Source organism: Ursus americanus, chromosome 22 (genome assembly GCF_024610735.1).
Source record: "Ursus americanus isolate L20-20 chromosome 22, mUrsAme1.1.p, whole genome shotgun sequence".
Lineage (NCBI taxonomy): Eukaryota > Metazoa > Chordata > Mammalia > Carnivora > Ursidae > Ursus > Ursus americanus.
The window spans coordinates 46,788,188-46,814,809 of record NC_142148.1 but is presented as its reverse complement, the minus strand read 5'-3'; the positions used below and the strand labels follow the sequence as shown (position 1 = coordinate 46,814,809).

The following is a 26,622-nucleotide window of genomic DNA, read 5'->3' as shown; positions in this document are numbered from 1 at the left end:
ACACTACACAAACACAAGAAACACAGAAACACACTGTGTTTTCCCCAACACAGCACAGCATGTTTGGAGGAGATAGCCAAGCCATGTGCTTTTTAATTTTCAAGCCAGCTAATTATTAAGGATAAATTTCAGTAGCTTCCACATTTGATTGTTTCTTTGGAACAGGGTGATGGGAGCTTGAGGGTGGAAGGGACTGTAGTGGTAGAAGTGGTACAGGGGCAGAGGGGCTGAGAAAGAAAGGGTTCTTTGCTTCGGCCAGACTGCATCATCTCATTCCATACTGCACCTCCCTGTGCCAGGGGATGGATTCATTGCTATTTCCCATTCTCGTTCTTCTGTTTATCCCCGGGTTTTCACAAGATACACACCCATTCTGACACCCAACACCCCACACTAGGATTTGGCTGTGATTGAGATAGCACTGTAACTACATGTCCCAAGAGTGGCTTGGGGGTAGGACAGGAAGAGGGATGAATGCTTCATCATGAAGAACTCAGTAATTAATAAATCACAAAGCTTTGGGCTAGGAAGGACTTCGCTAGATTACGCCCTTTAATCTCTCCATTTTTATAGAGTAGGAAGCTGAGACCCTGGAAAGGGAAGCTGTCATCACTTAGAGAACCCCTACTTAGGAGCCATGGCTTCCCAGACATCTGGGAGTAGTGAAGAGAAGATAAAGAAGAGGCAGTTTTGCCAATAGAAGTGTAGTCAGCTGTCAACATGAAATTCACAGCTCCATGGGAATGTGCACGCAATGACACATGCTCATTCTGAGAAGAATCTTGTTTTCTCTAAGATTTGGTAGATGTGATAAGACATGGACAACTGTCGCCCTGGCTGAAATAGAAATTACACATCTATGCCCTCTGCCATGTGGTCTTTGCAGCGTGGCATTCTAGAAAATGTGACAGAATCCCCCACCTCATTTCCTTTGAGAATGGTCATGTGACTTGCTTGAGCCAACAGAATGTTAACAAACATGAAAAACACACAGAAGTTTTACTGTGTATGTGTGATTTGGATGGTCCTCCTGCTCCGCTTTGAGCCTCCACGAGAAAAACCCGATCCAGACAGCCAACGCCCCCTAAGCATAAAGAGAGACACAAACTGTGCAGATCAGATCAGATGAACGAGAGCCCACCCGTGGATTTGAGAGCATGAGAGGGAATATTTGTTGCTATAAACCACTGAGATGTTAAGATGTTTGTTATACACCAAAAACTAATACATGATTCGGCCCATTTTCCATATTACATCTTTTTAAATCTTTTCCCAGATGAGCGGTTTCCTGCCCCTATAACAACTCACATTCCATAAGAAGTAACTAAGGTGGTAACTGAACACCAGAAACAGGAGCCTCAAATGTTTCCTTCTAACAAATCCTAGCTGGTGCCCATATCTACTTGGAGAAACAGAAAAATATAAGTAATCCTGATCACTTGTGCAAATCACAGCAAGTGTGTCTTCACTACTGGGTACCTACCCCCAAACATAGGAAGACCATTACCTCATTACAGCACATCATTCAGGGAAAAGAGGAAAAGCCCAGCCCAAACACTCAAACCATGCCCTAAACCTAAAATAAAATGCTAAGACACAGAGAGGTAAAAGGAATGCAAAGAGTCATTGAATGTTTATACTTTTAGGTAAGAAAATGCAGACTAATTTAGGAAAATTGAATCCATTTCTAGGTTTATAGACTGATGCACAAGAGAAACAAACAGGACTGGTGATTTTCCAGGTTGGCTAACCCCATTCTGTTTGATTATCCCTTTTCTAATCCAACCCAGAAGGAGGGATTTGATCAGATCATATGATGAATAAATATGGACCTGACTCCAGACCTTTGATCTTCCTCTGTACCTTGATACCTAATTAAGAAAAACAAATCTTCCCTGTCCACATATTAAGGGAAACTTAATTTTCTTCAAATAGTAGTCCTTAAAACGACAAGTCTGAAGTCATGACTCTTCTACTGAGTTCCATGTAAGTGTGGCAGTTGGATATATTAATGGCCCTTCAGTGCATCAGGCCTGGGGACACCCACATCCTATAAGCCCCTTCCACTCCAGCTTTGGGCATGTCCACGTGACCTGCTTTGGCTGAGACATTAGCGAACATGGTGTTCCTTGAGGCTGAAGCCAGGCTTACTCATTGGAGCTTGTTCTCAGAAAGCTTCCTCATGTGAAGAAGTACCATATATCCTCTTTGAGGATGAAACACTGCATGGAAAGAGATATCCAACTGTGTCTGCTAAGTCTATCCTCTGATCTACAGTCTAACTGAATGCAATCGCATAAATGAACGCAGGAGAAATCAGCAGAAGAGACCTACACACAGCTAGGGAATTGTGAGGAACAACAGCTCATATTGTTTTAAGCCAATATGTTTGGGGGGGTTTCTTGTGCAGCAAAGATAACTGATACATTCAGAACATTCTGACCACCTCTCATAGCAAAGACTGCACTCCATCTATCTTGGGATTCAGAAAAGTCCGATATCCTTGATCCATAGGCTGGGTGGTGTCTTCTGCAATCCATGATTGCTATGTTAGCTTAGACCTCAACTCTTTTCTCCTGAATCCAGGCTATATTTCGTTGTTCTCCTACCTGTCTCCTCCTCTCCAGCTTCCATCCTCTTTCCAAAATGCTGGTATATTCAGAACCCATCAAGCTGTATCAGATAGCATCAGCCTTCCAAGGGACTCAAAAGAGATCCAGGACCAGTGCATACAGGATTGCAAGAAAATGTCCACATACAGTCTGCAGTCTTACCCTAAAGACCAACCCAGGCCAGAACCCAACCACCTGCTGGATACATCAGGAAGCAAGAAGGAGCACGATCACAGACAATGTTATATGTCATGCTGTATACTAACTAGAGTTTTAATTTAAGTTAGAAGCCATTGAAGGCTTTAAGCCAAGAATCTCACATGATTCTTGCTGCAGTGGGTTGGAGGGCAAAGGAGAAGAAGTAAGAATTATAGCAGGGAACTTTAAAGATAATTCAGTCAAGGGACATCCATGAGCTTTCTTATAGCTGTGACTGTAGGAATGATATTTTTTAAACGTATTTATGAGAACTTTGCGTGTCTTCAATTTTACCTGGCTAGGGAAAGATGAAGAATACAGAGGGAACAACATATGCAGATAGGTAGGTAGAAACGTACGTAGGTAGATGGGTAGATAGATAAGGTAAGGAAGGAGAGAAAGAAGTAAGAAAAGAAAAAAGAAGGGAAGAACGAAATACCAGGCACTGTTCTAAGCATTTATCTAATTCAATTCTCCTGACAACCCTATGAGGCGGTATGGCATACTATTGTGCCACTATGGATTATTGTTAAAAAATATCCACTCCTTCCCCTACCACCACCATGCTGGAGTTTAACTTCACCACTTCAGGTGGGCTGGACCATGTGACTTGCTTTACACAATGTAATGCTAGCAAGTGAATATAACAAAAGCCTTAAAAAGTGTACATTTTAGCTCGTCCCTTTGTGCATCTGCCATTGCTGTGAGAGAATTTGGAAAATCTAGGCCTTTGGTCCATGCTGAAGGATGAAAGACATGGAGCAGAGCCAGCCCAGACAATCCCATTGCAGATGAGCTGACTCCCAGCTAGACTACAGATGGGTGAAAAATAGAAGGTAATTGTCCTTCTCCAGTGAGATCATGTCACTGCTTGTTACACAGCATATTGCAGTAAAGACTCACTTGTGCAGGGTATCATCATTATCCCTGGTTCACAAATGAAGAAACTGAGACACTGAGAGATGAAATAATGTGTCTGGTGGTGACTGCTATGTCTCCAGTCAGAATAATCATGGAGAATGGTGGTGCCATTAACTGAGATGGAGGCACTGGTCGAGGGACAGGCTGTGGGCTAAAATGATGAACTTATTAAGGCTAGACATGGGTGGTGCCTGCAAAACGAACAGTGACTATGTCAGCAGGCAGTGGAAGATGTGGCTGTCCTGTCTGGAGCCCTGAGCGTGGTTGAGGCAGCCTGGAAAGGAAAGGGTGCTGAGGGAGAAGAGAGGAGGGTCTGTACCTCGTGCCTGTGAGCCATCCTGGTCCAGGGAAGCTCAGTCTGGACTCCCCTACACACTGCAGGAATAAGAATGAAGAGCAAGACCTGACTGATTTTCAATTTTCTCCGTTATGAGAAATAATCACCAGGTTGGGAATAAACCGAGCAGCCCTTCCAGTGCACCACCAGGTTTCTCCTTCCCCATGTAACCCAGAGTCACAATATACATTTTCCACATTTATTCTTGGTATTGGTTTTCCTATCATGGAATAAATGAAACACCAGCTGGAACAACTCTTAGTTCCTTTTGCTTTCAGTTGAACCTGGTGATTGAAGAAGGCATGACCACCTTGTTTTTACAGAGGTCCCTTTTCATCTGCCATCCTTCCCTGTGTGAGGAACTGTAGCGTGCCTCATCCCTGCCCTGCTTTGTTCGTGGTGGCCTCGTATTGGGTTGTCTAGAAGCAGAGCCCATGGCGAGATGCTTGCAAAATTGCTTTCCTGAAGGAGTACTCCCAGGAGAATCTAGTGCGGGAGTGAGGAGGGAAGCAGGAAAAAGCAGAGGAAGCAGAGGTGGGTTTCAGGTGAGCTCCAGCCTCAGGGTGACCCCTGGGGTCCCTGGAGTGAGTGACACCACAGAAGTTGTGCCCCCTGGAGGAACAGGTTCCATACCCCAGTCCCTGGCCAAGGGCCTCTAGTGAGAAAGCAGGCACCCCCCAAAAATGTCTGGGTGAAGCTGCTCCCCTTAGCCAAGGAGCACCCCTTCAGAAAGGTGTAAGTGTGAGCTCCTAGCAGCCAGAATCTCAAGAATAAAGAACAGGTGTGCCAGCTGCATGAGGCAGCTGGGCAGGGCACCAGCAGCCTGTACTGTAGCAGGAATCCTCTGCTTGCTACAGAGAGGGGGCTGGCTGCAGCATTAAAGCCATGGCACTGGAATCCATGTCCTTCACTTTAACATGCACTCCCAGGCAGGGCCTGAAGGGAGTTAGTGTGGCTTCAAGAGTGAACAGCATCATAAAGGGCACGTGTTGTGATGAGCACTGGGTATAATACGTAACTAAAGAATCATTGAACACTACATCAAAAACTAATGATGTACTATACAGTGGCTAACTGAACAGAATAAAAAATAAATAACCATAAGTTGGAATTACTATAACAAGGTAAAAAAAATGCAAATGACAACCTCAAACAGAAGTAATTCCACAGTAACACACGTCCACCTACCAGCAGATGCATTACTGAAGACTTGCAGAGAAGGCACCTCGGAAACCCCTGTAGGGTTCTCCCTTGAGTTCAGACATGGGATCCACCCACTACAAAATACTTCGTTCCCTAAATACCATGCAGTACACTCATTTCACAAGAAGAATCGCTTCCCTCGGTGCTGAAGTACAAGGGCAGTGTTGACTGTTTCTTGTCCATAATCTCCGTAGCCATCAACACAGAGCTCAGGGAGCTCTGCCACAGCACACGCCCCCCAGGAAACCACAGTCGCCTGAGGGTGGGCGGCGTCTTCCCTTTTCTATGGATGACCTGAGCATTTCAGAGGGAATAAAAGCAAAAGGAAGGTGAATTCCAGAAATGAAACAAAGAAAAATAGCTTACTTTTGCTGCATGATTTCAAGAACCAGATTCAGTAACAGGGCTGTTGAAGGGAAGCCTTTTATTTTATTTTATTTTATTTTAAAGATTTTATTTATTTATTCGACAGAGATAGAGACAGCCAGCAAGAGAGAGAACACAAGTAGGGGAAGTGGGAGAGGAAGAAGCAGGCTCATAGCGGAGGAGCCTGATGTGGGACTCGATCCCATTACGCCGGGATCACGCCCTGAGCCGAAGGCAGACGCTCAACCGCTGTGCCACCCAGGTGCCCCGAAGGGAAGCCTTTTAAGTCCTCAGTTCAAACCACATTATACATAAGACAGGTCACACATAGAAACATAAAAGAAATTGCAAACAAGAGACATGCATACGCTTGGCTTCACCTACACTTTTTGCTCTAGATTCCCATTTTCCACTATTAGATTTTTTCCTCAATGATACTTTGCTGGGATGAAGAAAGATGTGGGCCAGGATCGGTCATGTCCTGGCTCATCTCCCGCCGTTTTCATGCCTGGGACACTCCCATGTCCCAGCCAAGTTCAAAGGCCTGAGTTTTTTCAACCTCCCACCTCCCACCTCCCACCTCTACCTTTGCCCCTGGTGCTGTGTTCCTAACTCACCAAGGGGCTGAGCCACACCTGGGGTTGGATTGGATGACAGGAGTGAGGTAGTTCAGGGTTCAGGTGAAGTCTCTGAGGCAGCAGGCTACAGGGACCCAGAATTACAGAGACCCTGTGAAGCCCCTGTCCACCCAGCTCTTACTAGAAACAAATCTCAAAACTTCCATCATTTCCTTAAGCCCCTACGTCATTCAGTTTCTTCATTCAGATGAACCAAGCTTGTCTGGGATGTCTGGAGCGATGCAGCAGACGGTGCTGATGAGGTTGTGGGATATTGGTGAGGTTCAGTGGGGTGGAGTCCGGAGCCAACGACCAAGAAAGAATTCTTGATACATCTTTGGTGCAAAATGGTGGTTTATTAAAGCACGGGGACAGGACCCTTGGGCAGAAAGAGCTGCTGCCCGGGGTTGTGAGGAGTGGCTGATTATATACTATGGGGTTGGGGGAGGTAAGGAAAAAGGGAGGTTTCAAGAGAGTACTTTCATATGTTAAAGAAGACTCGCAGGATACCAGAGGCCTTGCCATCGTCAAGTTGAGGTTGTTTACCCCTCTAGTAGGGCATTAACAAGAAGGTAGTTGGGAACTTCCTGGAGGCTGCCGATTAGAAGGACATTTAATTGTATCTACATTTCCTTCCGGAAGCTGGGTTACTGATAGAAATGCTTTGTTCCTGTAGATCGCTAAGACATTTGTAAACTGAGGGAGACTCAGGTCTTGCAGGACTGTGGTCTCTATAGGTTAATGATTTCTTTGTCCTTTAGGGCAGCCAGGAGTGCCTGAGGAATGTCACATACACCCCATGGCGGGGGGGGGGGGGGGGGGGGGGTGTCAGTTTCTGCTTTGCCCTCAGCTTGCCTTCTGTTCCCACATCAGTGCCATGATGGCCTAAAGCCTCAGATTCATGTTTCTATGCAGCACAGCACATGTTTCCAAGCCAGATGCCTGGAAGGCGAAGGCAGCAGGCCACATGGGAGAAGCCAGGTAAAATCCATACCTCCTGGAGGAGTGGCATACCTCCGTGTCCCATACCAAGAAGGCCCAGCCATGCCAGCCTATGAGAGTGTGTGTGTGTGTGTGTGTGTGTGTGTGTGTGCACGTGCGCATGTGTGTGCATGTGTGTAACTTCTTGTAACTTTCTCTCAGTGCCCAATCAGCATTTCCTAAGCCACTCATTAAACCAGGGGTTTGGGAAGTTTCAGAAATTCCTTCAATTATCTCATCAAGCCTGGAGGAATTCAGTGTTGGATTCTGACACTTAAAGGTGTTAGCTTCTTAATTTTTATTTTCACTCAAGTAAGTTCCAGTTAATAGTGATTAACTGTTCACATTCATCATTAGAGAAGTAACATGGCACTCGTGATCCCGTAGTTCAGATTTGAGGTGGCTTTGTCTTGGATTTCTGCCTAAAATGTCGAAAGAGAGTACATTTCTCATTGTCCTTGGAGGCACTGTAGAGTGAGCTAGGAGGGGGAAGCCTTAAAATGAAAGGTCTTCCCATTCTGGCCTCAGTCGCTGGTACAATTAATGCAACACTTGTACCAAGGTGAGGAGCTGGAAATTGAAAATGTGCAGTAAGCGTCAACATAATTTCTTCTCTCCTTTTGTCTGCTAGCCGTACAACCCAGGGGCATTTGTATGGCATCTATTTGAGAATGTCAGTGAGCAGTGAAGTTTCATCGAGAGTGATGGCTGATCACACATGAGAGAACACCATGATGATTTGATTTAATGTCATTGTGCCTGATACTGTCTGGAAATGGAATCCTGAGGAATGCCAACAGCTTACCTGGGGAGATGTGTCACCTTCAATCAGTTAGTTAGCAAGTAGTCCAGTGGAGGGAACTATCACTGTCACTGAAGATGCTGGTCTTTTCACTGCAGCTGTCTTCATTAGTGCATCTGGGTATCAAGTAGATGGAGCAATGCCCTGCTGGAAGCATGTCCTCCAGCAAATTAGCACATGGTAGTTGGACAAGATACTTATTAAATTATTTAACACACACAAATCATGCTCTAGGAATTACAACCAAATGGCTTGTAGTTGTGTTCTAATTATAGCTTACAATGGCTGTACTGTCGGGTTTGTTTTTTGTTTTTTGGTTTTTTTAATGATTTTTTATTATATTATGTTAGTCACCATACAGGGCTGTACTGTCGTTTTACTGAAAATTATCAGAAATCCCAGAAGTTCCTGAGTCAGCAGTTAATGGCACAACAAGTGAGGAAACTAATCAGTGTTTTCTTTTTACCTATAGTGGGATTTTTCTAATGGAAAGGAGCACAGAGCCCTGCAAGTAATTGAAATCAAGTCTAAATGGCTTAAGAGAAAAGGGATTTATTTGAAAGGAAATGAGGTGGTTCTGAAACTTAAGGGAAGCCTGGATAGCCAGACTCACATGAGCACAGACAGAGGGCATCAGGCAGCCAGAACACAGCCAAGGTCACACCTCATGAAGCACCTGGTTAAGGCGCAGCTCCTGCCACCTCTAGGACATGGACATACCCTTAGCACCGTGATGCAATGGGTGGCAAGTATGCCCACCAATGCTGCACAACAGCTACGGACACTGTGTCACCCCATTTCCTCTTAAACCATCCTCGTCCCTTTGTCTACCTGTTCCCAACTTAATATCCATAATCAAAATGTCTGATTGGTCTATCCAAAGGCAGGTATCTGTGTCCTACCTTCCAGGAGACAGGAAGAGGTGTCTGGCTTGCTCAGCTTGCATAGCAGGGGCTGGAACCCTGACTTCCTCCAGAATACACACAAGGGGGAACCCCAAAGCGGAAGCAGGCTCAGATGCTAGATAGCCTAGAAAAGTAAACATTAAGAATTCAAATATACAGTATAGAACCATAATAAAATTTTAAGTTTGGCTAAGATTGTTTCAGTGGTATAAATGAGCAAAAAATTCACTAGGCTACTCTGGAAGATTTTTTTATTTGTTTGTTTTCCCTCAATGCATTTCTGAGAAATAACTAGGATTGCTAGATTTACAGTAATTGGAGGCTTCTGATAATAAAGACTAATTTAAAGTCATTGCTTTTATGATATTATATAAAATGTATGCAACGCATTTTGCGTTGCACGGTGGCTGAACAAATTTCACTTGTGCTTGTTAAGGGCACTAGTGCAATGCTAGTCACGGCTCCTTGGAAGCACTGGCACTTAGCCCTAGCCAAACCTTCCTACGTACATGCACCTCTAAGTGCTGGGTTAGCCAGACAAGGAAACCAGCAAATCGTCCGACAAGAAGCACAGCAGCCCAGGATCGACTCAACATCACTAATAATGTGCTTGCTGCCCATGCCTTCTGTCTGCAGCATGCCACGTCCATAGTATGGCAGCATGGACTTCACCTGGGAACATGTCAGAAATGCGGATTCTTACGTCCACCCCAGAACTACCAAATCAGAACCTGCATTTTGACAAGCTCCGCAGGCACTTCCTGTGCACATGCAAGTTTGAGAGGCCCCCTCTACAGCACCCAATCCCTGGACAGGGATAGACTTCAAGGGCACCCACTGTCCTGTCTGGGGTGCTGCTCACCAGCTCTGTCTACCTTGTCACCAGAGTCCCATCCCCATTTGTTAGCAGGGATGGACCCAGTCCTGAGATTGCTTTCTCACTGGGTTCCCTGCCTTGGCCTCACACTGCTGTGCTATGGGCAGCCTCTGTGTTACAACATCCTGTTATCTGTCATCTTGTGATGTTCAAGCCCATTTTCCCCAGGGAGATTATATCAGGCACTCTACACGGGGCTTGCTTCGTGTCACACCATTTCCCCTCCTCCTCTCTCAGACCCCTCTCCAAAGAGGCACATGCAGGGAAGGATGGCCCAAAGGTAAGGGAAGTCCCAGCCTGGTTTCTGGACAGGTTCCAGCACCTCCTGGGGCAGGTCTTTCTGGTCAATTCCAAGTTGCAGACCCCACACTGCTGCCCTCCCTCTCCATCTGGACTGCAGGTCCACAAAGTAAACACAGGGAGAGTGGCCAGTCCACCCTCAGAGCCGTCCTCAGCGGGTGCTCAAGGCTGGAGAGTGGGAAGTGAGAGGGGAAAGAAGAAGGCTCAGACTTCCTCCTAGGGCTGGGCCAGGCTATTCCAGTCCCTAGGTGAGGAAGTGAAAGAGGAAGTGCCTGGAGCAGGAAGTACGGGAACTAAGGAAACCCCCATTCCTCAGTGAAGGCCCTGCTCACAGGTGGACTTCTCTGGGTGGCGGTCAGGACTGCCTGCTGATTGTGGGTACTGAAGGAACATGCGTGCAACATGAAGCAGAGGAAAAAGAAAACCTGTGTCTGGACACCACTTTCCTGGAGGGATGTGTATTTAGTGGATTCCACATGGATTCCCAGACCAAGAGCCCTAGTCTAACTTCTCCAGTGCAGGAAAGGCCTTTTCCTGTATGTTCCAGACACTGCTTCCTCCCCATGCAGTAGAGTCAAGTAGCCACGCCAGCAAGCCTGAGCTTTCTGCCACTCAGTCTTAAGTATAAGAGAGTTGGCTGACAATAAAATCCTTTATCCTGCTCTCTTCTGTTCCCAAGAGGAGAAATTTAAATTCTGGAAGGAACAAAGCTCTCATTTATCCAGGCCAGCTAATGACGAATGCCTGACTAAATGTTGAGAATTCAGACTGCTTAATAACTCAGCTTTAGAATCCCCAAAGGATTCCACAACAGAGCCAAGAAGAGCCTTTTTCCCTTCAGTTATTTATGTTGTTTTAAGAAACTCCTTCAGGTCAGGATCACTAAGCCCACCAATAATCATATCATTAGAAAAATGTATTATCTACACTCATTTTTTTTCTTGAAGAATCAACACTGAAACCTTGAATGTATTTTATAATTGATTTAGTCCTTCTAAATTTAGATCTTTGGGACTGGAATCACTGAATGTTACTGAGAAGCTAGTGTAAGCTGAAGGTTACAAGAACAATTGCAGGACTACCTGGGTGCTTACAGATAGTGACAAGCCCAGTGATTTTCATGCTATCTGTGCTCGGCTGGCAGAGCAAACACTGATGCCCCTTCCCAGCTCCTGCCCTGGCTGGATGGGCTCATGGCGTTTCCAGCTTCATACCCATCACTCCCTTCTTTCTCTGTTCCCTGTTGGGCCTCACCCACTGCTTTCTAGACCCTACTGCAGTCTCCACACTCAGCTCACTTTCCACTTCCACGAAAAAGGAACAGACTCGGTTTCCATACCCTGACTGAACTCAACATCTACAAAACACGGGTAATGCCTCCCAGGATTGTCTGAAAATTAAATAAGGAAGCACATATAAAAGAACCTGGTACAAAGCTTGGTAAGCAGTAGGTTAGAAACATTCACTTCCCTGTCTCATTCTCCACTCCTGCCTCCTGCCCTTTGTTCACACCCCTGCCCGTGAGGTCATCCCCATGTCCTTGTCCTGCTCCATCACCTTCTTCCCACTCATTCTCACGGCCTCAGGGTCAGAGGTGTTAAATAACAAAAATTCAACTGGGTAAATTTTAAAGATCTAATTAGCTTTATTAATCAATTCATGAATCAGGCAGCTTTCCATCTAGCAAGTAGAGGGGAGCTCCAAAGGGCTACAGACAAGGAAAGACTTTTAAAGAGAGAGACAGAGAGGAAAAAAGAATTAACAGCAAAGAATTGTTAGCAAAGATGCTTTGTTTTAGGCAAGCTTGCCCTCCTTTTTTTTTTTTAAGATTTTATTTATTTATTTGTCAGAGAGAGACAGCACAAGCAGGGGGAGCAGCAGGCAGAGGGAGAAGCAGACTCCCCACTGAGCAAGGAGCCCGATGCTGGACTCAATCCCAGGACCCTGAGATGATGACCTGATGACCTGAGCTGAAAGCAGATGCTTAACAGACTGAGCCAACCAGGTGTCCTGGAAAGCTTGCATTCCTAAGAGGAGTGGAGGGGTTCCTCAGTTACATCTGCTAGTGCTGACCTGTGGACTGGTTAAAGGCTACATTTGGGGGTGTTGAAACTGAGGTTAGGTTAGGCATTAAGTTGTGGTTTACTGACATGGGCCCTTACTTAACCAAAGTGACATGTCGGACCTGTGGTTTTTCGTTTTGGTTTTTTGCTTTTGTTTGTTTGTTTGTTTGTTTAACACTCCCTCCCTTTGATCAGACTCTCAGCTTAACTGAGATATGATCAACCTTTAAAGCATTAACACAACTCCCAGCTACTGCTCTGTGGTTCCCGAAGCTTCTGTTGTTCCTCTGTGTGGCACCGTGACATTTTTGTTTAATCTCCATGACATTCACAGGTTATGACTTGGTAATTTTTTTGTTCCTCTTTTCATGTTCCAGTCATAGAAGATTGTTTGATTGGTGGTTAGAGGCGGTAAGCACACACAGTGAAATGTTTTAAGAGAATATAACACACCAGGGGGATTATTATGATTACTATAAGCAGGATAATGCTCAATGTTTGGATTTCACTTCAGAGCCAGGGTCCCTAAGACCAAAACCAATCAAAATCAAATAAGCCAAAGAAAGACCCTGTGGAAGGAGACCCTCTCTTAAGCCAAGCGGCTTGCTCAGTAATCTATGTAACTTCCCCAGAATTGTTAATCCAGGTATAGCTGGTGGTGTTGGCTCCAGCAGACACCTGCTTGTTTAGCTAAAAGATAATCAAGGGCCATTCTATTATCAAGAACAACTTTGGCCAGAGAGTCTAAGGATTTTTATTGGGCAGCTATTGCTTTTGCGGTGGGTTTTGCAATAAGTTTAAGAATTAAGGGGCGCCTGGGTGGCACAGCGGTTAAGCGTCTGCCTTCAGCTCAGGGCGTGATCCCGGCATTCTGGGATCAAGCCCCACATAGGGCTCCTCCGCTATGAGCCTGCTTCTTCCTCTCCCACTCCCCCTGCTTGTGTTCCCTCTCTCGCTGGCTGTCTCTGTCTCTGTCGAATAAATAAATAAAATCTTTAAAAAAAAAAAAAAAGAATTAAGGAGAAGTTTCTGTATATAGCCTGGTTTACCTTACTCCTAACCAGGAAAGTAGAGACCTGCCAAAATGAGGGGATCCTGAATCATGAAATCCTCCCGATCGGTCCTTCCTAACTTGATGATGTACATTTAAGAGAGTTGGCTGAGGAGATATCTTATTTTACTTGTGTAAACTTAGGACCATGGTTAGATTTTCTCCTGGCCTGAAATAAAATGTTGCTTTAAATTCCAGAGGTTCCCCCCCTTAGTAATGGCCTGGGAGATACAGATGAGGCCATTATCTTTCCAAATGAATGGCAGAGTAGGGAAAGGAAAAGAAGGACAAAAGGTTTCATGTTTAGTTAAGTATGAAGCTTGATCCATCCTCTTGGGTGGAAGCAGTCTACCTCAATGTCAGCTACTTCTCCTCCTCCTCAATTAGACTTGGAATTCTCCAGGTCTATACAGGACCAGGTATCAGGTGGGGTCTCCCTCAGTTATGTGATGTGTGGCCAAGCCTCAGTGCCTTCTAGTTTGCAGCAGTGTCAGACATCAAAAGCACCTGGAAAGGTCCTTTCCAATGGAGATCAAGGACCATCTTCCTTTGATAACGTTTCCAGAATACCTAATCACCGGCTCTAAACTGTGACCAACAGGATTTAGAGGCTTATTTAAGCTATTGGGATTTAGGAAGGCTTATTTAAGCTATTGACAGCAGGCTTCAGCAAAAATATCAGAGACTTACAGTAGCTGGCCATACAAGCATGAGATAGCAAGGGATTGACAGAAGGTTGTACACTGATAGAGTTCAAAGAAGTCTGTAAGATTTTCATTAAGGCTCATGTGATTTGTCCAGTGAAGTGGGTGCCTCAGTCACCAGAGATTATAGAGGTATAGCCCAGGTGGGAAACACATTTATTAACTTTTTTTTTCCACTGTGAGGGCATCAGCCTTACAGCAGGGAAAGGCTTTAACCCACCTGGAAACCATACAAGCAGGATCCCTGGGTGGCTCAGTTGGTTAAGCATCTGACTTTGGCTCAGGTCATGATCCCAGGGTCCTGGGATCGAGTCCCTCCTGGGTCTCTTTGCTCAGCGGGGGCCTGCTTCTCCTTCTGTCTGCTACTCTCCCTGCTTGTGCGCACTCTCTCTCTCTCTCTCTCGCTGACAAATAAATAAATAAAATCTTTAAAAAAACCATACAAGCACAACAAGAACATATTGATAACCATACTAGCTGGCAGCTGAATGAAGTCCAGTTGCAGGTGTTCAAAGTGTCTGGAGGGAGGAGGTCTGAGGCCTCTAGAGACAAAAACAGTTTTTCTAGGATTATGGACCTGATGAGTCAGACATTGCTGGTGGACTGTTGTTGTGATATTATAGAAGTCTCTGCACCAATGTGTATTTAAAATTTGAGTCATCTTAAATGCCCTATGGTGGGTGAAGGAACATAAAACCAAAAAGTGGGTTTTGTCAGGTAGCCAGGAAAAAATAAGCCTTCATCTTGGTTTTCTCATAGCCCTGACTTTTTAAATTGAGTGCCATTGTTTGACCACCTTACTTTCTCTGAGCCAGGAGAAAACTGTTGCTATGTTGCAGGGAGATCTGGATGGCGAGCATGGCAATGAGGGGCCATTTTTTGTAGAAGCGAATGGACCTTACCCACACGTGCCACAATCTTACAACATAAAGAAAACTTAGCATTACCTCTTATTTGACAATGCGTTCCATGCAATTGAATATGTCAAATAAGCCTAATTAGTTTAGCAAAGTCTTTGGAATGTTACAGGTCAAAAAGATTTAAGCAGACCAAAAGTTTTTAAAAAAACAAAACTTTGTCCTTTTAACAGAGAGAAAACCGAATTCTAATTTTGCACTAGCTTACTTTTGATACTAATGCTTATTTATTTTAATTTTAGTCAGTCCTGACCATAAATAGATTTCTTTTCCCGAACATTGTTTTTCTAGAGACCTTCTACAACTTTTTTTTATCATTCAGATTTTGTCCTGAGTTTTCCGTCTTTAAATAACCAGTCTCACTTTAGAACAAAATTATTTTTCTTCCCCCAAAAAAAATGTGTTTCCACTTTTTATACTTTTTTTTAACCCAAAACACAGATCTTACTTTCCTAATGTAGCAAATCGTGTTCCTTATTCATATTTTTAACTTTTAGAAACCTAATTTCTAGTGGAAGCTAAGAAGTAAGCAATTGTGAACTGTGTGTTCTGTGAACTGTCTCATTTCTTGAGATTGGCAAACTGATGAATAAATTTCACAATTTTTATAAGTGTACTTTTTCATAGTGTAATCTTTTAATAAAGCACAAAAGATGTTTACTAGCAGATCGGAATTTATCTTTAGTTTCTCTGTAATAAGACAAAAGTAGATAAACCTCTGTTCCATAATTAATGTTTTAGTATTCTGTCTAATTTGGAAATGATCTAGATATTTAATGAATTTAACGTAATTTATTATTACACCTAACTCAGCAGAGTGCCTGGCTGGCTCAGTTGGAGGAGTGTGCTCTCTTGATCTCCAGGGCCATGAGTGTGAGGCCCCTGTTGGGGATAGAGTTTACTTTAAAAAAATAATAAAATGTAAATAAACCTACCTCTGAAAAACTTTAAGGTTTAGGTTACGAAAAAGATTTGGGAGACTATTTAGAATTTTACCTATTTTTTTAAAAATTTTTATTATGCCTATTTAATTTACTTGTTCTTAACAACTATGTGTAGATCACTTAAAATCTTCATGAGACATTAAAGTCAGTCATTCTCCTAAGCTGTCTTTTTTAATATTTCATAACAAAGATCACATCAACATATTCAACTTTCAGTAAACTCAGGCAGAATAAAAGGCATGCCTATTTTGATTAAATCAACAAATGGATATTTTTCTATATCACATGAACTTGGGGGAAAAAATGGGTTAGTTCTATTTTTTTGAGCATTTTAGAACACCCAGTCCTTACAGGTGCTTGCATTTAAACAATTAAATACAGCTCTTTGACAAATTAATTTTAGCAATACCATCAGAGCTGGAAAAGTATCTCAAATTTACAACATACATATATGGACACACACAGAGATAGGTGTGCAGACTCTGTAGTTACTAATACCTGTGGAGAAGATTTTTAAGATTTGTATTTGTCCCTAGAATTGATCTTAAGTTTGGAGGTGCTAGAGTTTAGGTACAAGAGCCTTTTAGAAGTTCGTGTTTTTAAAAGGCCTCTTTCTTTCTTTCTTTCTTTCTTTCTTTCTTTCTTTCTTTCTTTCTTTCTTTCTTTCTTTCTTTCTTCTGTCTGTCTGTCTGTCTTTCTTTTTCTTCTTCAGTCTCAGGTGTTTGTGGGCTATGTTCACATTTTAAAAACATGATAAGATGTATAACTTAGATGTATAAGGGACAGAGAAAAGAGGCAAGTCCTTCCAAGAAGAACTATGGTTTTTCCTCAAGCCAATAATTTACAAGCCATTTAAGATGAATAGGAGAATTGGTTAAAAGTAGGTGACCTTCAAAGTGGATTAAGAAGGGCACTTCTAATAAGAGACTATGGACTATGAGAAACAAACTGAGGGCCTCAGAGGGGAGGGGGGCTGGGTAATGGGATAGGCCGGTGATGGGTAGTAAGGAGGGCACGTATTGCATGGTGCACTGGATGTTATACGCAACTAATGAATCATCGAACTTTACATCGGAAAACGGGGATGTACTGTATGGTGACTAACATAATATAACAAAAAAACATTAAAAAAAAGAAGAAGGGCATTTCTAGTTTTATAAAGATCTGTAAGGTAAGGACAGTTGTTTTCAATTCCTCAAAGAATTGGGTTGTAACTTAAATGACATCATGATTTACCTATTCAACTATATTATTTGTTTTTTTTCTTTGTGTACATAGTTCTAATTTTAAATATTCCTTGTAGTATTGAATAACCCCCCTTTGGTATAAGAGGGGACCCCAAAGAGGAGGCAAAGAATATTACCTGTTCAAAATCCAGAGTCCCTCTCAATGAGAGCCGCAAGAAAGCCAACAGCCTGTACATCCCAGGCAGTTAGAAAGCCAAGCCCGTTACAGAAGCTAGACGAGCAAGAAGGCAGTCGGTGTCTCTGGGACAGACGATCAATAACCAATGGGTCTGGATTTGGAAAGGAAGAGACAATGAGAAATTTTATTTTCTTCTCTCAACTGGGCACCACAGGCAGAGATTCGGAAGAGCTGATTGTGGTGAGAATTTTCACCCTTTGCTGGCTTCTGCCAGTTTCCAGAACCCCTCTGCGGGCTGTGGTATCCACCAGTTTCCCCTTAGCTGTTTAAAGGAATGATGTAGCAGGTTACCAGGACACCCCTCAGTGTTGTCACCTCCGAGAGGAATCCATTTGGGGGATCTCCTTTGAAGGTAGGTAAGGGGGGAGGTAGGACCTGAACTTTGTCTGTAGTCTCTTCAGAGTGGAAAAACCATCCAGGCAGAGGGTTAGTAGAATGAGCACTCAAGGAGGGCAGAGGGGAGCAGCAGGAGTTTCCGAGGTACCTCTTCCATCTTCAATTCATTAGCCTTCTGCACTGAACCTTTCAATGGAACTATTCGGAATTTTGAAAACTTTAGGGGGTTTCTACTTGCCAATTAAAACAGGTATCCTGTTCTGTTTAACTTGGGGACCCTCGCCTTTAAATGTACTTGTGAAATGATCTTATCTAATCGGAAGATCCCCCATAATGGCCATGGCATTTCTAGGTGGGAATTTTCCTGAGGGCTGGCTGTGGTTTGGTAGGACCCTAGCTACAAATGGGATGTCACTCACATTTCTGCCTGGTCTTATTTTGGGGCCTCAGCCTGACGGCCACTAAGCCAAGGTCCTCAAGACACAAAACAAGCTTAGTAAGATGTATCCATTTTGCTAGATGCCTGTAACTTCCGGGACTGTCGTTCTTGGATATAAAATAAGCCAGTGTGCTAGAAGGTGGTGCATTTGACTCTTTAGAATTTAAGGGTGCCATTAACTAAGGTTTGGGGTCTCTCGGAGCCAAACTAATACCGAAGTGATGGGCTGAAGGGTTGGGATTGTGCATATTTTCCAGTTCCCTCACTGCACAGAAGTTTTCTTTGAAGTTGGCAAGTGACCTGGTGTCAATCTAAGCCGCTCTGAGAACCAGCTTATCCTATCATGGGAGTCTTCCTGAGGGGATGAGTGCTCTAGCAGCCTTTAAATGCCCACCAATCTGATGGACATCTGAAATCCCCATTAGCAGTGGCCTCTATTTACACAAAACAAAACAAAAACATGCACTTTATTGTATCCGTGATGATGGAGAGGTGTTACTGTATCATGGTCACAAGAAGGTCCTGTGTGCACCACCACCAAATCCCATGGAAACTTGCTGAAATTTTCGACCCGGGGACTTGTGGTCTGAAAACTTAGGGGCCTGGCTCTGGGCCAACCCTTCTGCCAGCCCAGCTGGGCTGGAGGCAAACATGCCGGCTCGTTCGGCTCCGGTCATAACCTTTTGCCAGTGCACCATGACCCGACCTGTGAAGGAAAGCCAACTAGATCAGGAGCTCTAAGGCAAACATAGAGAGCTCCGAACCAAGGGAAATTTACCCACGCCAAGGGTTTGTGGTACCAGGACTGTGTTTCTCATCGTCCCCAAATGCTGCCAGAAGTTCGCTTCTATCCTGTCACTGTCACCAAATCTGTTATATAAAGAAAATTATCCTCCTAAATTTTAAAGATGTAATTGGCTTTATTAATCAATTCATGAATCAGGCAGCATCCCACCTAGCAAGTAGAGGGGAGCTCCAAAGGGCTATAGATGAGGAAAGGTTTTTAAAGGTAGAGAGGGAGAGGGAAAAAAATGGAATGATTAGCAAAGAATAGGTTATTTTAGGCAAAGTCACCATCCTAAGAGGGGCCAAGTGGTCTATCAGTACATTCCTCACACTGACCAGGAAACTCCCATGTGGACTGGTTAAAGGCTACATTTCTTGGGGGTTGAAACTGTAGGTTTAGGTTAGGTATTAAGTCACAGTTTACTGACATGGGGACTTGAGTCATACCATTGCAGGCCTGTGTTTTTGGTTTTTTTTAACAGAGGGAATTGAATCTCCTAAGCACCGTGGTGGTAATTTTAGGAAGAAATCCACATATTCACAGGATGGCCCTTCCTGCCACAGATCCCTTGACCTCACTTCCCCATACAGCCCTCGGACACTCTCCTGCCAAGGGAATGTGGGTCAGTACAACCATGGGGCCAGAATGAGCACTTCTGACCAGTAAATTGTGGGTAATATTTGCTGAGCGTTCAGCTTATCAACGGAGAGGAGCAACACTCTGAGACAACATTTGCCTCAGGGCTAGAATTTCAGAGGCTGCTCCCCACTCCCCCCTCCAACCACCACGTGCCCTGAGAAGCTTGCACTCAGGGGCAGACTGTGATTTTCATGAGACCCACAGCCAAGACTCAGTGTATGGTGCTTTTTGTAAAAATAAAAATACGTGGCAGCATGTGGGTGTGCATTGTTCTCCAACAGGGAGAACGGTCTTATTCCAGGAACTTCAGCCAAGCTCTATGTGGCATTTGCACAAGCAGTGACCTGCAGCCACCACTTCATCCCTGCTCCAACACCTGCCTTTGCGGCTAACTTCCCATCACACCTCAAGGGCTTGGTGGCATCCCAAACAAATCTTCTGAGTCTTCCGGGCATGAGCTTAGAAGAAACTTTGCAGCCGAAGTCCCACATCCTGGATTGCAGACACCTTGTGTGATTTTCAAATCCAGGCAGTATTAACTCCCTGACTCATGTGTTTTAAACTTTAACCCATGGCCCCTGATGCTCACTGCCCTGTTCAAGAATCACCTCTGAACAATGAAAAACATGGACGCCTGACCCCCACCCCTGAGCACTGACCGGAAATCTTGGGTGGTGTCTGGCCTTGAATGGCTCCCAGAGGATCCTGCCCGGTGACCAGAGAGAGAACCTCTGGCTGGACCAAGAGCCAGACTCTCAGAGACACAGCTCTCAGAGCTGTCAGCCTCAGGAAAGCTGTGTGCCACTCCCCCTTGTTCTGACCCCAGAGGGGACAAGGGAGAGAGTCTCTGTGCCACAGAGTGGGATCGGGGGCAGTTCTATCTGCTTATGCAGGATGCAGAGATCACGGAGGGCAGAGAATGGGGTGGGGTGGGAAGGGAGGAAAGTGATGTGGGAAACAAAGGCAAAAGAAATGTAGCTTAAATTAAAATCCCCTTACAGTTTATAGCCCACTGATAGATACCTGAAACATGCACAGAGCGTGACCTTCCTCAAGGAACTCGTGGCTGCCTTAGAGCCTTAATGTTTGAAAGTAACCTCATTTTGGCAGCAGCTGGCCCCTCAAGGTCCTGAAAGCCTTGCTTCCAGATTCCTTGGAGATTTGCACCATCCCTAACCCCCACTAATTAAAAAGTACACAGTGCAGCTCTTTCTGCCCACAATTCCTGTCCCGTGAATAGGGAAGGGGTGAAGGTATAGACAGGAGAGATAGGAGGACCCTGATTCCCCTGACTGGGCTTGGAAACTGTTCCTGGCAGGTGGAGACGCTGAGACAGAATGGAACAAGAGATAAGGGAACAAACCAAGATGGCAAAAGAATCTCAAGGCCACGAGCTTCCCTGTCAGTTCTCAATAGAAGACTGCTCCCGGGGAACAGACGGGGTTTCAGAAGGGCGGGGGGGGGGGCAGTTATCAGGGTGATGGGTACTAAGGAGGGCATGTGTTGTGATGAGCACTGGGTGTTATACGCAACTAATGAATTATTGAACACTACATCAAAAACTAATGATGGCTAACTGAACATAATTTTTTAATAATCAATCAATCAATCAATAAAATAAGAAGACTGCCAGTAAAACCCTCAGTGGCAACCCATTCGGGATCTCTCTCACTCTAGAGGGTTTTTTTCTTTCTTTTCTGTTCTTACCTTCATTTAACAAACGTTCACTTGGCTTCGCCCTTTTGTGTCCGAATCCATGAGACAGGAACCAGGTAACCCTGCAACAAAAGGAAGGAGGAACAGATCTGTCCCTAAGACCAAGACCTCCTTCACCTGGTGCTGCAGAAGCAGTGACCCACGGTGTGGCTCAGAAACAGGAGGGAACAGGTGAGACCAGACTGGGCCTGGGTGGTGTGTGGGTGCCTTGGGCTGTCCCAGAGACTCAGTCATTAGGCCTCCTCCTTTGGGGCCCCCCCTGAGATTCATCCTGACTCTTTCTCAGAGCCAGCCTGCCCAGACACAACCACCAGTCCCTCTTAAATACATATTTCTGATTAATTATTCTGTCGTATTTCAGACACAGCACTGGCTTCTAAATTTAAACTACTGTCTTGGCCCACTTCCAGCCACCAGTGGGTATATTTAAGGCCTATATGCTTTGATGATTAAAGCAAAAATATGCCTTTGTAAGTAGCATTTACCAGGGGATCCTGAAGTCTTGGAAAGGGGCTTCCTAACAAAACTCACCCAAGGAGCCCCACATGTTGCCTAGAGGGAAGGGCTATTTTGGCTGACATGGACACACCACCAACTCTCTTGCATCTCACACTGGGCTCCGCACTAACCCCAGAAGGAGAGCCCCACCAGACAACCTACTGCAAGCAGGAGCCTAGATGCAATCACGTTCTCATAATACTAATAGGTTCAGAAAAGACTCACCCAAAGCTGCCAAAACCACTGGAGAAAGTGACTGGAAAACGGTACTTACAGAGTTTCAAAGAATCTCCCTACAGATGACTTATGAATTACAATGGGAGCAAGATATATGGAGAAACCTGTCAGACACCACCCTACACAAATGGTCAGAATCAATGTTGCCAGGAAGGGACAAACCCACATCACGGGTCTCCTGATACGATGCCCTGAGAAGCACAAAGCATCACCCACGTGGTGGTTCTGCCAAACATGTGTGCCTTGAATCTAATTGTCAAGAAACCATCGGGCAGACCCAGATTAATAATCCAAATATAGTGACATATATAAACTATTTTTTTAAATCTTTATTTTCTAAGTGATCTCTACACCCAATGTGTAGAGCTCACGACCCCAAGATCAAGAGTCCTATGTTCCACCAACTGAGCCAGCCAGACGCCCCCATAAACTATTATCATAAACAATAAAAATCTGTTCTGTACTCTCAAAAAATGTGAATGGCATTGAAGACAAGGGCAGAGCAGTTGCTCCAGATTAAAGGAGACTAAGGAAACATAATAGCTAAATGCAAAGTGTAATCCTGCCCCAGATCCTGGACCAGAGAGGAAAAAAAAAATGCTGTCGTGGACATTTTAGGGACAATTGGAATTTGTAAAAAGAACTGACTATTAGATAATGATAGTGGATCAGTGTTAAATTTCCTGAATTTGATCATTATGTTGTGATTATATATACATAAAAAAAAGAAAGGAAGAAAATCCTTTTCTTAGGAGTACTTCTTTCTTAGGTAGAAATATTTAGGTGTAAAGGGCCATAAAATCCACACATCTCAAAAGGGTTAGCAAGAAATTGCAATTAAAATACGTATATGTGTATATATAATTCTATATTTCAGATGTCCTTCCTGACTCTTATAATGAGCCTGCCTTTCAGAATGTGTGTTTTCTTTCAAATTATTGTTTCTAAGAGTTTTATGTACTAGAAAGCCAGAGAATAAGATTTCTTTGACTTTTGTATAAAGTAAGAGTTAATCAACTCTGAGTGAAGCCTTGAGGACTCCCTGATGAATAAAATACATTAATTAAAGCAGTGGACCTTTTGTCATCTACCTGGGCTATGTAGGGTCATTTTACACTTGCCTTTGGATTTTTGGTCGGTTGATTTCCTGGAAAAATAATTTTTGGATAAAGTGTAGCAATTTTAAAATAATTTAGTAGTGGTTAGAAAATTAATTTATTTTAAAAAATGTCTTAGAAAATTTCAGATATGTTCCTGAAAAGTTCCATACAGCACAATTTTTGTAGTCTATTTAAGGGGACCTTGCAATGGTTCTTTCTCTGAAGTATAAAAATTCGAAACCATACGCTTGTTCTTCCATAAGTTAACTTGCTCAGAGCAGGTCATGTTGGGCTTTTAGTTTCTAAGTGTGCACATCAACCAAGCCTAGGGACGTCCGAGAAGGACTTGCATTTCCAGGACTAAGGCACGGTAGGGATCAGACGAACCTCCTACTGGAAACAGTCAAAAATGTTTACTCAAAGAAATGTGGCTTCTTTTGTATTTTGTTTTGTTTTACTTTTTAAAAGCATCAAAGATCTGGAAAGAGAATAAGGAAATAAAGTCCAAATCAAAAAGAAAACAAGGTCTCTGAAAGTTATGTGGTACACTAATGTTGCTTTTTTTATTATTATGTTATGGTAGTCACCGTACAGTCCATCATTAGTTTTTGATGTAGTGTTCCATGCTTCATTGTTTGCACATCCTAATGCTGTTCTGAACTAAGGGCATTGCCCATGTGGGCAAACTTGAACTTTTGATTTTATGTGTTTTTGCCATATGTATATATGGGTGCATATATGTAGAGAGAAATAAAGAGAGAAATAAAGCAAAGGCTGGCAAGTGGTATACGGTTGTGAATCCATCCAGTTTAAACCAGAGAAACAGAACCAAAAAGAAATTTATATTCAGAGGTTTACAGTAAGGCACTGGCCTGTAGGATCGACGATTGTCTTGGCAGAAGAGAGGAAGTGCTCAGGAAAGGCAGGCTGGAACTCGCAGGTACAGGCAGAGTTTCTTCTTTCTCAGGGAAACTCAGTTCTGCTCCGAAGGCCCCTGGACAGACTGGATCAAGCCCACCGAGGATCGTCTCCCTTCCTTAAAGCAAACTGACAACGAACTTTGATCACATCTACAAAATGCCTTCATGACCACACCTGAATCAGCGTCTGATTGTATAACTGAGGACAGAGGACTACCCAAGGTAAAACTGACCATCTATATTTGCAACGTGTCTATAATTTTGAAATCTTTCCAAATAGAAGGTGTCGAACACTGTGCTACCCAATTTCTTCCTCAAACCTGGGTGAAGTAGGAGAGTCTGAGGACCCCCAACCCTCCCACCTCATGGACCCACAATTGTGCCCGTGGTGAGTACAGTGGCGATTTAAGGACCAGACCTGTTTCTTTAACACCCTGATGATATTAATTTGCAGTGTCTGTGATGGGGTGTTATGCCTCAGTCACATGAGGTAGTGCTTCTCAAACTTCGGTGTGACTCATTTGTTCCTCCAAAGAAGGAAAACATTCACATCCACAGAAAGAAAAGGAGAGCATGAGAGAATGCATAACTGAAAACAAAATAAGATATATTATTTTTCTTATTTATTTTATTTTTCTCTCGATTCCCACAAGCTAACCTGAACCGTAGGAATGCAGGAATATACATGTTAATATGATATAGGCTTCTTCCCAAAATAAAGCTTCTCTGTGCTTTACTTTTATCCTGGCCTTTGGGGGCAGGGGGACATATCCCAGCCTTCCCAAAGAGCTAACTTCTTTCTTCTCCGCCTTGCAGACTGACATGAGTGTTTTATGCACAAGCACATGAACACAATTGCTGTACTTATAAGCGTTAGTATTCTAACGAGATAAATGTAACTGTCACTCATCCCATGGTCCATCTGCACAGGTGCAAGTGGGCGGCTGAGTTCAAACTGGCCTGGGTCGGCTCGGCCGGCTGGGCAGTTGTTAGTGCTCGGGAGGTACTTTCGGTGGCTCCAGGATTAGCTGGAAAGAAGCGCTTAATGAAAAATGTGGGAGAAAGGTCGGTGAGCACAAACAGGTGGTGGTAAAGGTCAGGTCTTAGGGTCTAGCTGGTGACATAACTGATGAGGGAAACAAAGGCAAGAGAATGTAGCTTAAATTAAATCTCCTTACAGCTTACAGCCCACTGATAGATAACCTGAAACGTGCAGAGTGTGACCTTCCTCAAGGAACTCATGGCTGCCTTAGTGCCTTAATGCTTGTGTCTTATTAAAGATTAAAGTAACCTTATCTTAACAGCAGCTAGCCCCCTCGAGGTCCTGAAGGCCTTGCTTCCAAATTCCTTAGAGACTTACACTATCCCTAACCCCCGCTAATGAAAAGAATATAGTCAGTCACTCCTTACAATCCTGGTGCAGCTCTTTCTGCCCACGGGTCCTGTTCTCGTGCTATAATAAAATCACCTTTGTGCACAGAAAACTTCTCAAGAATTGTTTCTTAGCCATTCACTCACGAATTCAAAAACTTCCAAATTTCATCAATAACCTTCAACTTGGGGTATATCAAGAATAGCTCAACATGAAGCAGTTTTATTCTTGTAACGTCCCTCTGGTGAAGAAAACATGTTTCTGTGAAGGAGGGGCAAGAACCAGAGGAGAATGGAATTACCTCTTAACTGCTGATACCTTAATAACCAGCTATTGTCAAACAAGTACATTCAGACTTTGACTTCCTAAGGCACTTGTGTCAGCCCTCTTTTTACCCATTAATATAAACTTAGCTCTCCATGTAGGTTTCATTTCCTATAATTTCTGAGATGCTAAAAACAAGTGATATAATGACTGTTTTCATTTCTACTTCTTTTTTCCATGTCCCTTGGGGATTCACCCTTCCTTGTCTCACTGAAATAATTAACTCTGATTCTGTAAAACTAAAGCTATAACGGGAAGAAATGTTGACATCATTTTCTCAAAAACAAGCTTAAGAGTGTCAGGAAGCCCTCTTGCTCAACTCTAGGCCCCATAGTTAAAAAAACAGAAACAGACAAGGCTGCTTAACTCATGCTCTAATTAAAACCCATTGTGCTTCTTATAGCACCTTATTGAGGCATTGACAAAGATGTTTTGCAATGACCAGAACGTTCTAACCTCCAGAGCAGAAAATCCCTGATGGCAAGGAAATGCCTGGAAGACCACGTTCCACAGGTCCCCTTCTCTGCCCAGGATCTTGGGCTGAGCACTTATGACCCCACCTATGATCAGATGTTCTCTGCTGGCTCTCCTGCAAGTACCTCTCCGAACCTATCTCTACAAAACGCTAGGTGTCCATCTTGCTGGCAGGGTGGTCTGATGTTAAGGCTTGAGCCCGCCACCCCCGCTGGCTGACAACACCTGCAATAAATCTCTCCTTTTCTCTTTTCCAAACCCTTGTCTCTTGAGCTATTGACTTCTCTTGCAGTGAGTATATTCGAGTTTGTTGCACAACAGTGTTGGCAAACCTAGCCCGGAGCTGCACTTTCAATCTGTCCAGCTCCTTCAGGACTCCCCAGGTTGGAATAATGGCCATGGCAGTGCACCAGGGCTCACCTGTTCATTTCCTGAGTTAGTGGCTATGATAGACCAATCAGTAACAAAAGCACTATTCCAGTTCGTTCATTAATTAAGCTAACACGTACTGATCCCTCTTATGTGTCATGCATAGCGAATCACAGTGAACAAAACAG

General features: G+C 43.9%; 1 long non-coding RNA gene across 2 annotated transcripts; it reads right to left on the bottom strand.

The window, feature by feature from the left end:
• Positions 1-7: 7 nt before the first annotated feature.
• On the bottom strand, positions 8-25,871 carry LOC123791696 (uncharacterized). 2 transcript variants are annotated; one of them, XR_015720977.1, is made up of 4 exons: positions 21,132-25,871; positions 8,940-9,066; positions 8,041-8,184; positions 8-1,084 (listed from the first exon to the last, which is right to left on the bottom strand). It is a non-coding gene; the product is annotated as an uncharacterized LOC123791696 (long non-coding RNA). The 2 variants fall into 2 exon arrangements; XR_006779482.2 differs by having other exon boundaries at positions 8,041-8,181.
• Positions 25,872-26,622: the final 751 nt, after the last annotated feature.